Here is a 16960-nt window from a genome sequence, read left to right on the forward strand (position 1 = left end):
GATGTTAAGTTAAACGCGGTGGCATATTTGTAAATAAAGTATCCTTCTTAATATCGGTTTTCCAAAAAACCGATGTTAATGCATACACGTTAATATCGGTTTTTCAAAAACCGATGTTAACGTATGATATGTTAACATCGGTTTTCCAACAAACCGATGTTAATGCATACACGTTAACATCGACTTTTAAACAACCGATGTTAGCTAATGATGTTAACATCGGTTTTTGAAAAATCGATGTTAACGTATGATATGTTAACATCGGTTTTCCAAAAAATCGATGCTAATGCACACACGTTAACATCGGTTTTTCAAAAACCGATGTTAACTAATGATGTTAACATTGGTTTTGAAAAATCGATGTTAATATAAACTTTTTTTTAAATTATTTATATATTTTAAAAAAAATCATATATTGCGTTATTAATTATATTTTAATTAAAAAAATATAATAATTAATAAATAATAATAAATTCAAAAGGTAAGCATTTAAAAATTAAACTTAATTTTTAAAATGAATTTCGTAATTTTAATTTTATTATTTCATGATTATCATTTAAATATAACACACATTTATATAAATTATTTGATATTAGTTAATTTGAAAATAAAAAAAATATTTTTAATAATAGAGTTTAACTTTTATAGAATTTTTATAAAATGTTGGTAAAAACAATTATATCGTAAAAAATTAAAATTTATTATTAATATATTTTTATTGAATTATTATAAAAATAAAAAATTAGTTTTTTTCTTCTTAAAAAGGTAAATGGAGAATATTGTTTAAAAATTCTATGAAATCCTACTATATTTATATTATCATATTATCTTTAAATTTAAAGTAAATTAAAATGTTTGTATATATTAATTTGATTTATTGATAATATATGTAACAGTGGTTTAAGTTAAATAATTATAGTTATCTCATATATTTGTAGGATTTAAAAAAAGTGACATTTTCATTATTTTTAAACAAATTTTTTAGAACAAAAATAAAAATATTTTCTTGAGACACGAAAATTATGTTTTAAGTCTTTAAATTTAGAGTTAATTATAATCCACATGTAATTTATTTTTATTGCATTTGTTATTTTTTTATTATTTTTAACCTCATTTTTTAATTATGTGAATTTTTTGTTAATAAATTTAATAAAAAATTATTTAGGAAAGAAGAAACAAAGAAAAATAACATAATAGTTTGCTTAAAAAAAAGAGAGAACATAATAGTAAAAGATTTTTCGTGTAGCATAATGTGTATGACCCATTAAAAAATTACTTCAACAACTCAATAAGCAAGCAATTCAACACGGTAGATGTTCTTAGGTCGTTTTGCATTAGATAAAAAAAAATATATTGAATTTTATTATTAACTTGTGTTAAATTTTGTTTCTCTACTGAGTTTCATTCATTTTTTTTCCCACTTTTCATAATTTCTTGGAGCTATGGTGGATGCGTTGCTTAAAAATAATTATTTAAGTTCCTGAGTTATGGTGAATTGGTGATAACTCAATTTTTTTTAAAGATTTGCAAGGGTGTGAAGAAAAAAAAATCAAGAAGAAAGAAAATATAAATAATAATGTATTTTTAAATAATGGCAAAATAAAGAAAAAAAGTTAGTAATAATTTGAAAAAACATTATTTTTAATTCAAACTTTTTATTTAAAAATTTTCTTCCGTCTAAAAAACTAGGATGAAGTTGTTATATCTTACACAAACAAACAGGCTGTAATGAATAGCCACAAGATCGAAGGGGACACATGTCGTGAGGGAATCGAGTCTTGAAAAAGAGAATGGACGGTGTTGATGCGTTATTAGGTGAAAAAGCCGAATTTTAAAAAACGCAAGTCCATAGAACGCGTTACTTCCGTTCACTTTTGAACCCAAAGAGCGGGTAGCTGAGATCGGAGAACCCTCTCTTTCTTCTCCTTCTTCAGGTCACACTCACTCTTCTCTTCTTTTCGTTCGTCGTTTCGATTGCGCCTTGCCGTTTATCTCGCATTATGTTGTTTGTTGTCTGCTTCACTGATTCTGATGATAGTTGTTGTTGATTTTTCTGATTTGTATGTTCTTCATCACACGAGTTTTTCGTTGAATTTATGCAATCGGAAATACGATTATGGAATCAGTGGATTTTGTTTGCATTTTTTAATGTTATGCCACGTAACATATGTTACCTGTTTTAAAATATTGAAATCTGAAAATGTCATGAACGATTGTCGCTTTCTTGTCTGATCATGTTTAGGTAAAATCTTGTTATAATCAGATAAAAAAAAGAGATGCTGAAGCTTCCTGTTCAATCCAACCGAATCAATGGCGACAAGGTTTTTAACCTGCGATTCTTGATATTAGCACAACTTAGATTAATGGTTATAGGAGAGAGCTTAGCTATAGTACCTTAGGTGCTTATAGTGGTATTCTCTAATTAAAATTGATGTTTTATGTCGATAACTGGCACCAACCTGTAATATTCAGTTTTAGTGCATAGGTTGTTGAGGCAAAATTCCTATTTTAATTGGAGAAAAACACTAAAAGCACACAAGATACTGCACTTAATATTGTCCATTATATTGTTAAAATGTGTATTAATGCCCATGCGAATGACTACTGACTTCACAACATTTATAATAATTACTATAATAAAAAGTATATTTTAGTTTAGTTTAATTTTTAAGCTATTTGTATCAATTACTATAACTTTTTTTCTGCTCGGTTTCGGATTTTGTTTTAAAAAATGCAGAAACTAGGATTGTACGTCGAGTCATTAGTCAAAGACAAAAATTAATCTTAATCCTAATTTATGAAATAAAGAGTAGATGAAAAATTTACAAAGGATATTAGTATTTCTCTGGTGATTAGCCGAAGCAAAGGAAAATTATGAGGAGATAAGTGATGTTTGGCAAGCCGAAGAATTATTGTAACTTGTAATGCCAATTTTTAATTTAAGCGTCCTAATCTTCCCAAATTATGTAATGGAGTAACTTGGATATGGATATCTTAAAAAATATTTTTATTAGTTTAGTGCTTAAATATCTAAATTTGATATTAATTATACTAATAATTGAAATTGAGGAATATTATAAAAGTTTTTTTTTACACCTTTATCTAATAATGAATTGTCTTGTAATTAAAAATTATTGACTCTTAGGCTCTTATAATATTTTAAAAAAAATTATATATAAGGTAATTTTTAATTAGTTTAGAGTGTAAAATATTTTATACTAAATTTCATTAGAAAAAGCAATAGCTGTTTTTCTTGCAACACTTTTGTCTTTCACTTGAAAGCAAGAGTAATCCTCAAAGGAAATATTGAAATTTCTTCTTGCCTTAGTTCTTCTAATGAAATAATAATAATAAAAATAACATTATCACATTTTATATATACGTGTGTTTTGCAAATGTGCAATAGTTAAAGTAACATAACACCACTATTTAGTTAGTATTTACAGTGATCCAAGAGTGACTAGATAGGAACACTAACAAATCTTTAAATTTTCTAAAAATTAGAACCACTGCTAGTTTATTAATGCTAATTGATTAGGCTGTGTTACATTAATATTGTCTTGTTATTATGACAACATTAAATTTTGCTCTCCCAATAGGAAACAAAGTACTTGTGTTTATTTTTTTTTGTTATGTATAAAAATCACTCACAATATAATGATGTTATCCATTTTTTATCAAAAATTGTTTCGTTGTTTCCTCAATAGTTTGATTCTTGGTGATTGGAGATTGGTGAAAAAATAGCTTACAAGCAATCTAAATTCGCATTTTAGGTAATTACTTTATTTTTCTTTTATTTTTTGACATGGTGTTTAAAAAAAATCATAGTCAATAATGTAGCTATATCTAATTTTTATTTTATTTTATTTTTTGAATTGGCTTATTCAACATACTATGGGAAAGCGCAGGAAGTTGAATATCATTCAGAATGATGGTCAATTACAAGCAAAAGAGCAATCAATTGAAAGCTCTACTGAAGTGAACCAAAATAACAACTCTATACTTGAAGAAAATGCACAATTTGAAGGAGGTATAAAAATTTTATTAACTTAATTTCTTTATTTTATATTAAATTATTTATAACACAATTGTTTATTAACTAAATCAACAATCACCAACAAAACAACACATGTCTCTGTCTCTGTGATAAAAAAAAACACATTTCTTAAGTTAGTATGTAAAAATTAAATTAATACTTTTCTTAAGTCATTAGAGGCCACCTGGTGCATGTTTTGATTATCATTCAAACAGAGTTCAATTTTTCTCCGGTATTGAACTTTTTAGTAGGAGAGAATTTTTATTCATTCAACTTCAAACAACTCCAACATACATTTTCAAAGCATTCCCCTTACTATCACTACTAAAATAATTGTTTATTACGACGCGCTAATAACTACGGTCGGCTGCAACCGTCTTTGAAAATAACATAATGGCAGTATCGTAATTAAACGCATCACAATAAAGGCGGTTTTCACAAACCGTAGTAATTGAGTTGTGTACAAAGGCGGTTTTGTCAAAAAACCGTCTTTAAACATTTACACTTTTTCTCGCGCTCTCATTCTTTCATTGGGCAGCGTAACCTTTTCACTTTCTCTCTCTTGTTGGGCAGGGGCACTCGCTTCGTCGCCTAGAATTCTTTGAATGGGCTCCTTCACTCCTCACAATTTCAAAATCCCTAGAAACAAATCACACTCCCCTTAATCCATCATTTACGCTGCATTCTTCTCAGATCTATACCAACAATCGGAAAAATCATCAGCACCAACCAACACAACATCAACTCCACCCCCTACGGTGCCACGTCGTGCGCCCTACAGCTCCATGTCGCACACCCTATGCCGCAACCTCGCCTCCAAGATGCTCCACTCCTCACGCGTCACCTCGGAGTCCAGGTTGAACACACTTTACGACTCTGAACAGCGGAGGTGATGTTTGGATCAACGAGAACCGCTTTGGCATCATGCGCTAGCTCGGGGAAGGTGGCTTCGCCTACGTCTACCTCGTCAAGGAGGCTCCCAACGACTCTGCCACTGCCGACCTCGCCAAGAAGCTCAAAGGATCCTCTCATCTCTCCGGTCATCTTCCTTCCTTAACCTATTTCGATTCCCCTCACTATTTTTCTTATTTATCTTCTAAAATTGACCTCGTTAGGCCTGATCTGTTTGATTTGTGTTGTTTTTTTCTCGATCTGTGATGGCATTTCCTTGGCCAAATGTTAGAATTGCCTCTCCGTGGATATTGTTTATTATCTGCTATAACTTCCTTTTCCATTATAAATTTCTGGATGCATTTGTTTGAGAGCGTTTTCTGTGTAATGTGCTCTTTGAATTGTTGGATCTCATCCTGTTTTTTTTGTTTTCCAGGTTGATCCAGATATCAGCCTTTCTCTTAAACAGAACCCTGCTTCTTATACACAAGTTTTGAATGCTTCCTCTAGAGGGTTGCACAGGTATGCTGGTGAATAGTCTGGTTTTCTTATTAAATTCATTTTACCAGATGACAGGTTGTTGTCAGGTTTTCTTCTTGGTCATTACATCTTTTTTTCTTAATAAAACTGATTTAGACTTGCTAGCAAGTTTCCAATGTGGAATTTGTATATTCAAAATTATTTCTCTATTAGACTTGCTTATGTTTGCTCTACATTTTGCACACAGAATAGGTTGTTAGTTGCAGGATTGTGTTTCTTTAGTTTTTTCCTCGCAATTTGTTACTTGTTCCTTCTTCACTAGTATTAAGTCTTTTTGTATTCAGCAGTATAAGTTTGTTGTGGTCATTTCCTTCTCTCATTTATATTCCTTTAAATTCAGAATGAGAACTGTATTCAGTTATCTTCCCATATCCATGGCAACTGAACCTGCTGCAGATGACTTAATACTTTCACTGCTAAGGGTTTTCTGGCCCATCTTGGAGAAACTTTTTGGCTCTGAGCATATGGAGAATGGGAATTTATCCGTAGCAGCTTGCCGAGCTCTTTCACTAGCTGTTCGATCTTCAAGTTTACCCACTTGGACACATTTGTTGACAGTTCATCGGTTCCCCTTGTGATAAATATAGTTTTTTAATGTGCAGGTCAGCATTTTGTGACATTACTGCCCAAGGTGCTGGACTGGCTTTCAAAAAATTTTGTTTTATTCCAAAGTCATGAATGCTATATAAGAATCGGTAGGGATTTTTTATGATCTCTCGTTCATTTAATGCCCTATTATGCATATTCCAAGATGCATGTCACTGTACTGGTTGAAGTGATTGTTAAATCTTAATGACTTTGGCAAAGTACTGGTACATGATTAATTTGGAAAGTAAAAAATTTGTGATTATTTTTATCTGGTATTTACATAGGCTTGTATCTTTATGATTGTCAATCAAGAAAGCATTATTTGATGCCATAACAATCTTATTTGTACTTGTTTCCATATTCTGATAATGTTATTGTGCTCCTTCTGGGATGTTGCAGTGAACCTTTACTAATTTCCTGATTCAAACAATATTTTCAGCTTCCATTGTCATTGAAGAATTTGGTCATCTAGAGGAGTACGGACCTTTATTTGTCACTTCTGACGACATTCCAGACATTGATAAGAAAAAGTAATTCATTTTCTTATTACTTCTGCCCCCCTTTTGATTAGTTTCCAAGCCTGATAATGTTGTTTTGCTGCCTGAAGTTATTAATTGGGGGGGGGGGGGGGGTCTTGATGTTCATATAAAATACTGATCAAGATTTAATGATTTTATATTGGTATACTATAAAATACTCATTCTTAGTTTTCTCTTGCATTTTGATTTTATGCAAATGTTGGATTAGTATCATGGATATTGCAGACAATGTATTCTCTTAATCATAGCTTATGATTAAATTGATTTTTTGCACTCGGCTTGGTTTGTGAGGTTTCCTCTATATGTTTTGTGAAAATGATGCTACAGTTTTAGTTAATACTTTAGTCATATTTATCTCAATGATTGACTGTTACAAAATGAACTGTATGTCCTCAACCATAAATAATTGCTTATAGTCATTTATCTTACATGATTCACTGTTATAAATTAGAATGGTATGTTGATTGGAGCAACTACATCAATCGGATTAATCATGTAAGCCTCTCTTAAACTTTTTCATTTTCTTGTAAACGGGTCTAATTAATACTTGTCTTTGCTATGTTTCTCTCAATATGATTCTTATTTTGTACAGCTTTTTTTTATTGGTTTCAATGTATAATTTTTGGTCTTCTCTTTTTCTCAAAAATTAGAAAAATAGTACTGTTTTCAAATTGTAAAGAGTGGATAGGGTGAATGAAACAGAGAGTGAAAGTTACAACAACATATAGAAGCAAAGGTGCAGACCATTTTTTGCTTTCGTGTCATGATTGGGTAAGTCCATTTATTATATAGTATATAGTATAGTAGTATTTAATTTTCAGTAGCTAAATTCTATTGATAGGCCCACTATTAATTGTTTAATTTTCCACTTATTATTAAACACAATAATGTTGTTGTACTCACTATTGAAATTGATAGATAAAAATGTAGAAAGGTAAATAAGAAGATGTTAGGTAAAAGCTGATTTTTGTATTGTGTTACTTAGAATTTGGAAATGTACGTTTATTGTTGCAATAAAAAAAGAATGATAAGTTTTTAGAGTCTACAATTTAATTTTTTTAATAATAAAAATATATATTTCAATTAAAATTAGAGGAATATTTTTAAAGAAAAAATCTTCATTTTTTATAACATATATTAATATATTAACTAATCAATAACTTGCATTTATTTTATTGAGAAAAATAATAATAAATAATAGGAGAAAACTGATAACATTGTACATCCTTGATAAAATAAAATGGGTCCAGTAGTCCGTGTAGGTCCAACTAGTTAGTAGTATTTAGGCCTAGCATGGACTTAATCATATTTTTTACAATTAGAAAAAAGAATCAGTGAGTACCCATATGCTTCTTAATCCCCTCCCTACCCATGTTCACGTTAAAATGTACTTATATTTTAGTTTTAAAATATTTTTTTACATATATTTAGATCCAGAAAATTAGTCATCATTGGATTCTCAAATCAAAAATCAATTCTCAACTTCAGTTAAGAGATTCAAATTCGAAATTAATTACTTGTTTAAAAAATTTTAGTTTATATGATTTTTTATATACTAGTACCACGGTAGCATTAAATTTGTAGGATATTATAATAACCAAACAAATGATTATTACTCATAATTTATACATACTAGCTAGTAAGTTACTTAAGCACATTTATTTAGACTTCGAGAAAGATAAAAATAGTAAGTGTGGATTGATTAATTAATGGGGTTTCCACCTTGGCTTTAGTGTAGAGACAGACTATGCTCACGTTGTTCAATAATGGCTTTAGTGTAGAGGCTTTGATGGAATTATTAAAGTCTGGGATGTATCTAGCAAAAATTGGACTGGATAACCTAGAAGAAGCTTTACTACTTCAGGCTGATATGATGGATCTTAAAGCACGAATTCATGGGCCTGCTCAAGCATATGTGATGGAAGCGAGACTTGACGAAGGACGGGGTCCATTAGTAACTACTATAGTGAAGGCAGGGACTCTTTTCAATTTGTTGTTTTAAAATTTTGGTTTAAAATAGTGGAAGTGGTCCAAGGTGATGCTAGGAACGTGTTGTGCATTTGTATTGGTTTTGGGAAGCCAAGGCTACAGAGTTATCAAAAGGTACCTATTAATTAACTATACATTACTTTAATACTATACTTTGATATGAAATTTTGACTTTGATATGAAATTTTGACTGGTTTAGTTGCCAAATTTAAGTGGTGATATTTCCATCATGTATTAAGCCTGTGATTACAACTTACAAGTTGCTTTATTAGATGATATATAGTGTTGAATATGCTAATATGGCTATTATGATAAAAACGATTTGGTATGTAGTCTCAAGTGATTTCTTTGCAATTTGTGTGTGTGCGCTTATTCTACATCGGTTCAACAATAAACGATGTAGAAAATTTTCTCATTCTACATCGATTGACTGATAAACGAGGTAAAAATATTTTCAATTCTACATCGGTTGACTGATAACCGATGTAGAAATCTTCCATTCCTACCCATTCTACATCGGTTGACTGAAGACCGATGTAGAAATCGCACCCATTCCTACCCATTCTACATCCGTTTCATCCTTAGAACCGATGTAGAAAGCTCACATTCTACATTGGCTGTAGTTACACAACTGATGTAGAACAATCCCCATTCGAAGGCGGTCCTTCAATCGATGTTGGTATTCAACGACACTGGGTTACCACCACGCGTCATAACCGATGTAGAAAGCCCATTAGAACCGATGTAGAAGATCTTTTTTTTAGTAGTGTATTATGCACGTTGATTAACTTAATAACCTCTTACTATTATGCACGTTGCTATTACATTATTAATTTATTTTTTTATTTGATCATGCAGTATTTTAATGAAGTTAAACCATTGGAAGCAGAGAGATTCAAGGCGTTTCGCATCCAGTGGACACAGTATTATTTAAAAGTTAGAAATCAAACATAGGATGTTAGACAACTATGTAACTTTAGGTTACTTAATTAGTTTACATACTTTGCATTACATTTTTTACAATTGTTGTTTCATTTTAACATTTAATAACCTTTGTTGATAACTAGTTTTCTGGTAAAACCTATTTGAAAGCAGAATGCAAATGATATATGTTGTGTGCTGTGTGCTCTGATTTTAAATTTACAGGTTAAATTTTGGTTTTTTTTATAAAAACAGAGACATTATTTTAAAAAAAATTCCTGAAAACAACATCGGTTTTTTGGAAAAACCGATGTTAACGAATGTGTTAATGTTGACAGTTAACATCGGTTTTTTTAAAAAACCGATGTTAACGATATTAGCATCGATTTTTTGGAAAAACCGATGTTAACGAATGCGTTGATGTTGACAGTTAACATCAGTTTTTTACAGAAAACCGATAGTTAACATCGATTTTTGTAAAAAACCGATGTTAACTTTCAACATTAATATATATTTTTTGGGTGTAATTCATATGATCAACATCGGTTATTTATATAACCGATGTTGGTAATTTTACGTTAACATCGGTTTTTAAAAAACCGATATTAACGATAATACTATCAACGTCGGTACTTTCAACATCGGTTCAAAAACCAATGTTGAAAGTCATAAATAATCGATGTAGAAAGCATATTTTCTAATAGTGACGTCACAATTCACCATCACATGTTCACATGTATCTCACAAACTAACACATGCTCAACTTGTCACTCATATTCAATCTCAATCACAATTTTATAATCCTAAAATGACATGTCATTACGTCTCAAGAATCATATACACATCACACAATAGTAATATTTACATGGCACAATATATATATATATATATATATATATATATATATATATATATATATATATACACTCTCCCGGAAGTCTGCTTTGCTGAATATCAGGTCAACATTTAAGACATATAATCATGCATCTCCTATAGTAGCAAGAGCTTAATAATGGACAAATTCATCACTCTCTATGACACAAGGACCAGATTTTAAACTTCAGGACCTGGGAATAATTTTCCCTCATCATTAGTTATTATTTGTTGATTTGGTTAAGGGGTAAATTGTTAACAAATCATGATTTTAATAATTAACAAGTTTGTTTGGTGGTTACAATTAATCAGGTTTTTCTGTTTCTCAGTCGAAGAAAAAACCACAAATTGGTACAGTATATTTAGCTAGGTGATTTACCAAGTTTGCATATGGCCTTTGCAGAATAGCTACATAGCACGAGAAGTTTGGTTTTGAGCTTAAAACTTTACGTCCGATTAATTACAAACAAATATCAGCTTTACTCAATCGCATAGCTGCAAGATTTGATTGGGAAAAAATAATGGAAGGTGACAACATCATAGGACTCAAAAATGTAAGTCCTATAATAATCAATTAATCATTTGATATTCAATTTATTCTTCTTTATGAAATTTTATGCCTTGTATTCTGAATTTTGGATTTTGTACTTGAAACTTTATTTGCAGCAATTCTATTTGAAATATGAAACCAATTTCAATTAAACGGAATGTGTGACGTTTATATGTAAAAAATTCTACTACAGGGCAAGCAAACCATATCATCAAATCCTGGTGGTCAATTTTAGCTTAGTGGTATGCCTTTGAAACATTGCATCAAACTTGTGATGAGGTTAATTCACATCTCTATCAGGTCAGTCTGTGCAATCTTTGGCACAACAAGAATCCTGAGATACTTTAACTCATAATTTCATCTTATTTTACTGTTGAAAGTTGAAACATGCAATTCACCATTGTTACTTGCTGTTACAATACATGGAATTCAATATCATCCTCATTTTGAAGGCAGTTTGGGTTATGAGACTGAGAATTATACAGCAATTTTTAAACACTTCATGTGACACATTTTTTATGCCTTGCTTTATAGGCTAAAACTGTTGCATAGGAAATGGGAATTGGATTTTTGGAATTAGGTTTTCAGCCTAAATGGAGACTGGAAGACGTACCTGGAGTGCCTAAGGTAATATTTACCTACATCAATCTTTTGATTTTGAATCATGAGTGGGATGCTAATACACTGACATCATCCAGGTACGATATAACATCATGCAAAATCACTTAGGTAAATTTGGCTCACCTGCAATTGAATCATTGTTCATGACATGCTCAGTTCAGGTGAGATAAATTCTGTACTTCAAAATCTTTGCATTTGAAATATATTTAGTGCAATCTAATATAAGAAAAAAAATTGACTATGGGTAGGTCAACCTGGAATTCAGTTCTGAAGCAGACATGATCAACAAAATGTGTGCCAGTATTGCTTTGCAGCCGGTAAGAAATTCTACATCTGGTTCATAATGTTATTGAAAGTTTCCTGATTCCTAATTTATATAACTTTTATAACAATTAAATTTATACCAGTTGGCAACAACCTTATTCGCTAATTCACCTTTCAAGGAAGGGGTTCGAAATGGTTATCTCACCATAACAAGGTCTACGATTGTTTTGAATTATTGTTCAACTTAACACCCAAGTATTTGTTTTTTATACTGCATTAATATTCAACTTGTTGGCGTGTTGCAAACAGCCATAGGGTGGGTTAGATGGACAAACGCCGCGCTAGCATACTCCCCTTTATTTTTTATGACACTTTTGGGCATGTTTAGTTATTTCTAATTAATTTTACTTTTATTTTTATGGAACTTTTAATTTTATCATGTCTGATTTTTTGTCTGTTACTCTTATAGGTTTCAGAAGTATGTTGATTAATTACTCTTTATGTGCCAATGTTGTTTGTTTATCGAAAAAACAAGTACATTGACTGCCGTGGCATGTCATTCAGGGTTATTTCCTTTTTCTTATCTCTCAAGTCTCAAATATCTCATTACCCTTCCAGTTGCATATTTTTTCCTAATGTTTTATGCAGTATATTTACACTTAGTTGATGCTTTGTTTTGCAGGACTAAATTTCTTAAATTTATTAATGTAGCTATTTGAACATGCCATTGGTGTATTCCATTTAAACACAATCTTACAAACATAAAAATTCCTTCATTTCGGAATACAATTTACATTTTCGAAAAAGGTGCAACTATTAATAGTAATATTCTACAAATATTACTTGTATTAAAATACAATCATTTTAAAAATGGTTTAACATTTGTAATCAGAATTACAAGTAATGTCTATTTTTTGTTTCACCACCTATAATTTATTTACAATAAAAGTAGATGACACAATTTTTTTTATTGCAATTTAATTTCCATATTTGACACACATACATTCAAAGAAAGGTGTATTTACAAGTTTTATTACGATAACAGATCAAATTTGATTGAGATACTTAAAAACAAGATGTAGTAATTAAATTTTGGTCAACGATTGAAAAATAAAAATAAAGTACAACCACAACAACTTGCGACTTCAAATCACCCAGTAGGAATGGCAACACTTGGTCCAAGTTGTCGTCTTGCATCTCTTCCTTTGGATTGAGTATGTTTGCTATTGAGGGATTGCTGTCGAGGATCATCACCTTCTCTGTGGAAGGAAACATACGCTCATGGTCCTTTGAGAAGTCTTGGTGGGAGATAACAGAAGCCCATGCCTTGCAGACACACTTGAACATGGCTATTTCCTTTGCAGGTAGCCTTGACAGAATGTCCAAGACCATTTCCCGTGGAAGAACACATTCTTTGAATTTTGTAAGCCATGACAACAAATAATATGCAGGTGTTTACTAGAATGTGGTACAAGGGAATGATGACAAGGGGTTGAACAGAGTTCAAATACTTATAGCAGTGATTAAGCTCGGTTGGGTTGAGTCTTGCCTCAGAAGAAAACCAACTGAAGAAGTGCAACGGTTGGAATGGGAAAAAGTTTGTCCGAAAAGGTTGCAACTCATGGTTCTGAGTTTTGAGTCTTCAGTTTCCACAAGCCTATTTGATGCATGTTTGACTTATTGAAGGTTTCGCCTTTTCAACTTTATTGGTTGGTTACGCAAAGCTTTAGTTACTATATAATAATTTTATACAACTTATTTAATAAATACGAGAAATAAAAATATAAAATATAATGATTGACACGATACAAAGATATGTAAAAACGAGTGTTCATCCAGAAAAAAAAAAGTGTTATATAGATTCATTTATTGTGTAGTCTTTTTTTTTTACTACAATTATTGTGTAATCTTATTGTATAGTGAAACAGAACTTGGTGAGGTGATAACCAAATGAGTGTATACTTGTATGACTTCATTTTTGAAAATTAGATTATCAATGTAGATATACAATACATGAAAAGGACGGAGTATAGGTGTATTTATCTAGACATTGAATCTAGTGTTGCTGCGGAGTTTATCATTCGTGGAGGTCCCGAGGCCCATCTTTATAGCTCACTTGTCAATATCATCGAAGCCCTTATATTGCTTGCCCATGTGTTGCGATCAATGTCTGAAGAATAAAAATTTAACAATGTTTATGTTTTGTATATAAAAAAAGAATGTTCATCTTTAAATATATCATTTTTGATTAATTTATTTAATCATTTAAACGATAACAAATATAATATAATATATAGAAAGATATATATTTTAATTTCGTATAAAAAATCGTAATAGATAAATACGTAAATATTAATTTAAACGTATGGATAAAAATTTTTTAATGGAAAACTGAAAGGTAGGTTGAAAGTTGTATGATAACTTTGATTTTCTAAGAGGGAAATACATCTGTTTATAAAAGATTGAAAGTTGCATATATCTTTTAGCCTATATTTTGATTAGCCAATGACAAACCTAGTCCATTATATCTCAAAATCAATTACAATCATGCCAAAAAAAAAAATGGTACGCACCTTTTGGAGTCTATACTTTTGTTCCATATATCGACAAAAAAAATTAATTTAACTAAATTTTAAAAGTCCCTAATAATGTTTTGATGTACAGATCACAACATCTTCTAGAACTTCCTTTGATTATCAAAACATGATGAAGAATGAATGAATAATGGTCAACATGAATCTCTTGTTGAAATACAGAGTGATTCAGTTAGATGATGATCAGAAAATGTTTTTCAAAAGATAAGATTCAATCAAGAATAAGTACTAATGAGAAAGAACAAGTGATGATATTTATAATTTTAATATTGATTTAATCAATTATCAAATATGGTAATTGATTAATTCATTCAAATCCATCTTGTTCTACATTTCCAAAAACATGGTAATCGATTAACGATTGTGTTAATTGATTATCTCATATTATAGAGTTTCTTAAGCTTTTGTGATTTTGGAATAATCGATTATTTCGACACGTAGAGAGCTCCTAAAGTTTTTAGATGCAATCTAATTGATTACTAGATGTGGTAATCGATTATCTCAATTCATAAAGACTTCCTTCTATTGAAATTGTCTTCTGTAATCGATTACAAAAAATGGTAATCGATTAATTCGATGAAACTTGTCAAATTTCAAGTAGAAGTGAGTTTTGTGACTTGTACAAACACTTTGTAATTGATTACTAAACTTGATAGTCAATTACATAGTGTTGATCTCATTGCTTCTAAGAAACTTAGAGATCAATACATTTATCTTATCATGTTTGATTTCTTCTAAGCATGGATAAGAGAACTAATCTAAAACACTCAACATGTCTAGTCTAAAAACATCCAATACAAATGTCACATCTTTACAAACTTGTTTGACATTGTAAAACTATTAAAACCAAAAGATCCTAAGACTAGTCTTCAAGTCTTCAATCTCTTTGATTCAACAATGCCATTCTTCGATAATGACACAAAAGAAAGGCACATCATACAACCAACCAAGGTTATCAAACTCGAAAGTTTATGTAAACTCGTGAGAGTTCCATAGACTTGACTTGTAGACTCAACTCGTAAACTCATAAGAGTCCGCTTCATATAAAAATAATTACAAAATATCTATAAAAAACATACCAATTAAATATTTCAACAATATAATAAAGCAAAATAGTAAATCATAAATTTCATAATACTTAAATAATCAAGTCTAGTAATGCATCATTACTAGATAATAACTTGCAGATGTTATAGTAGTGGTAGATCATTCTCATGGAGGGTTTAATGTTATTAGAGAACAAGGGTTTGATGTTATTAAATGTGAGATTTTTTTATTCAAAAACAACACACTAAATGAAGGTATGTTGAACACTAAATAGACATAAAATAATCCAAAATGACTTACATTTTGGTCTATTTTTTTTTAACTTGTTGACTCGTTAACTCGGTGATAAACTCGAGAGTCTACCGAGTTTACTTAGAGTTTATAGAGTCTACCCAGAGTCTATTAAAAAAAGAGTTTACACACAAGTCAACTCACGGAGGGTAAGTGGACTCGTAAACTCATAAGAGTTAGCGAGTTAACTTGAAAGTTTGATAATCATGCAACCAACTAAACTTGCACTCAAAAATTTGTCCTTAACTTCAAGTAGAAAATGATTCATTCTTAAAAGGATTAATAGAAGCCATCCCCCCATTGGAACCCCCTTATTTTTATAAAGCAAATAATATAATTTAATTAATTAAAATACGCATAATAATAAATAGCTCTCTTAAAATACAATATTCAATTGTAAATATTAAATCGATAAGTAAACAAGTACTAAGAAATACATAATCAATTTTCTTTTTTAAAATATAAAGAAACATCATTAACATGAATAAACACTAGTCGATTAAGACATAAGGAATAATAGTACTCCAAAATGACACCTCTAACTAGTTGACAACGTATTTATTTACATAAAGTTATAAAATAAACTGTTTGACAGGGATAATTCAAGTAATTACAAACCACCATAAAAAGTTCTATACGAGAAATGCTAAAAGCTATTACATCAAAAAATTTGTTCTAGATCTACCCACCCATGTACATATTGGAAAGTAAAAATCTAGTCATAAGCATGAAATCCTACTCACTACCCATCATATCGCAAGATTTAAGAAGAATCCTCTAACGGATCTTCCTTGATCTCCAATATCTCCCTCACATTGCTCACGTCCTTGGAACGATCCTCCTCCTCATCACCAATATCATCGACATAGTCCTCCAAAATGGATGTTCAATCAATTAGATGTCCGAGCAAAAGGAATTCAGTCTAGGTAACTAGATTGTATGACCGATATGTAGACAAGGGAATCTTGTTGTCGGGAGATGGTAGAATGTACTCCCTCACAATCGATTGAGCAAAGATTTCCTCCACCATCATGGCGATATCGGCCACAAAAGCTGCCAATGATGAAGAGTGGGAAGGTGAAGAAGGAAAAGTAATCGGAACCCGCATATAACCAGGCATTGGATACTAAGTAAGTACCAATGGTAAATCAAAATAGAATGGTGGAATGTGGCTCCCTAGATACCGATGAGACACCAAATCTACCATCGCCAACAA

General features: G+C 30.7%; 1 long non-coding RNA gene and 1 pseudogene across 8 annotated transcripts; both read left to right on the forward strand.

The window, feature by feature from the left end:
* Positions 1–1772: 1772 nt before the first annotated feature.
* Positions 1773–9623, forward strand: LOC102669774 (uncharacterized). Of its 8 annotated transcripts, none has more exons than XR_005890990.1 (9): positions 1773–1934; positions 2243–2321; positions 3708–3773; positions 3909–4030; positions 5364–5449; positions 5808–6162; positions 6495–6585; positions 7046–8697; positions 9442–9623. It is a non-coding gene; the product is annotated as an uncharacterized lncRNA (long non-coding RNA). The 8 variants fall into 8 exon arrangements; XR_005890989.1 differs by having other exon boundaries at positions 2264–2321; XR_003266778.2 differs by lacking the exon at positions 2243–2321 and having other exon boundaries at positions 7046–7365; positions 8328–8697.
* Positions 9624–10312: 689 nt separating this feature from the next.
* On the forward strand, positions 10313–12531 carry LOC100797635 (glutamate--cysteine ligase, chloroplastic-like; annotated as a pseudogene).
* The last annotated feature ends 4429 nt before the right edge of the window (positions 12532–16960 follow it).

The sequence above is a fragment of the Glycine max genome, chromosome 4 (genome assembly GCF_000004515.6).
Source record: "Glycine max cultivar Williams 82 chromosome 4, Glycine_max_v4.0, whole genome shotgun sequence".
In the NCBI taxonomy this organism is placed as follows: Eukaryota; Viridiplantae; Streptophyta; class Magnoliopsida; order Fabales; family Fabaceae; genus Glycine; species Glycine max.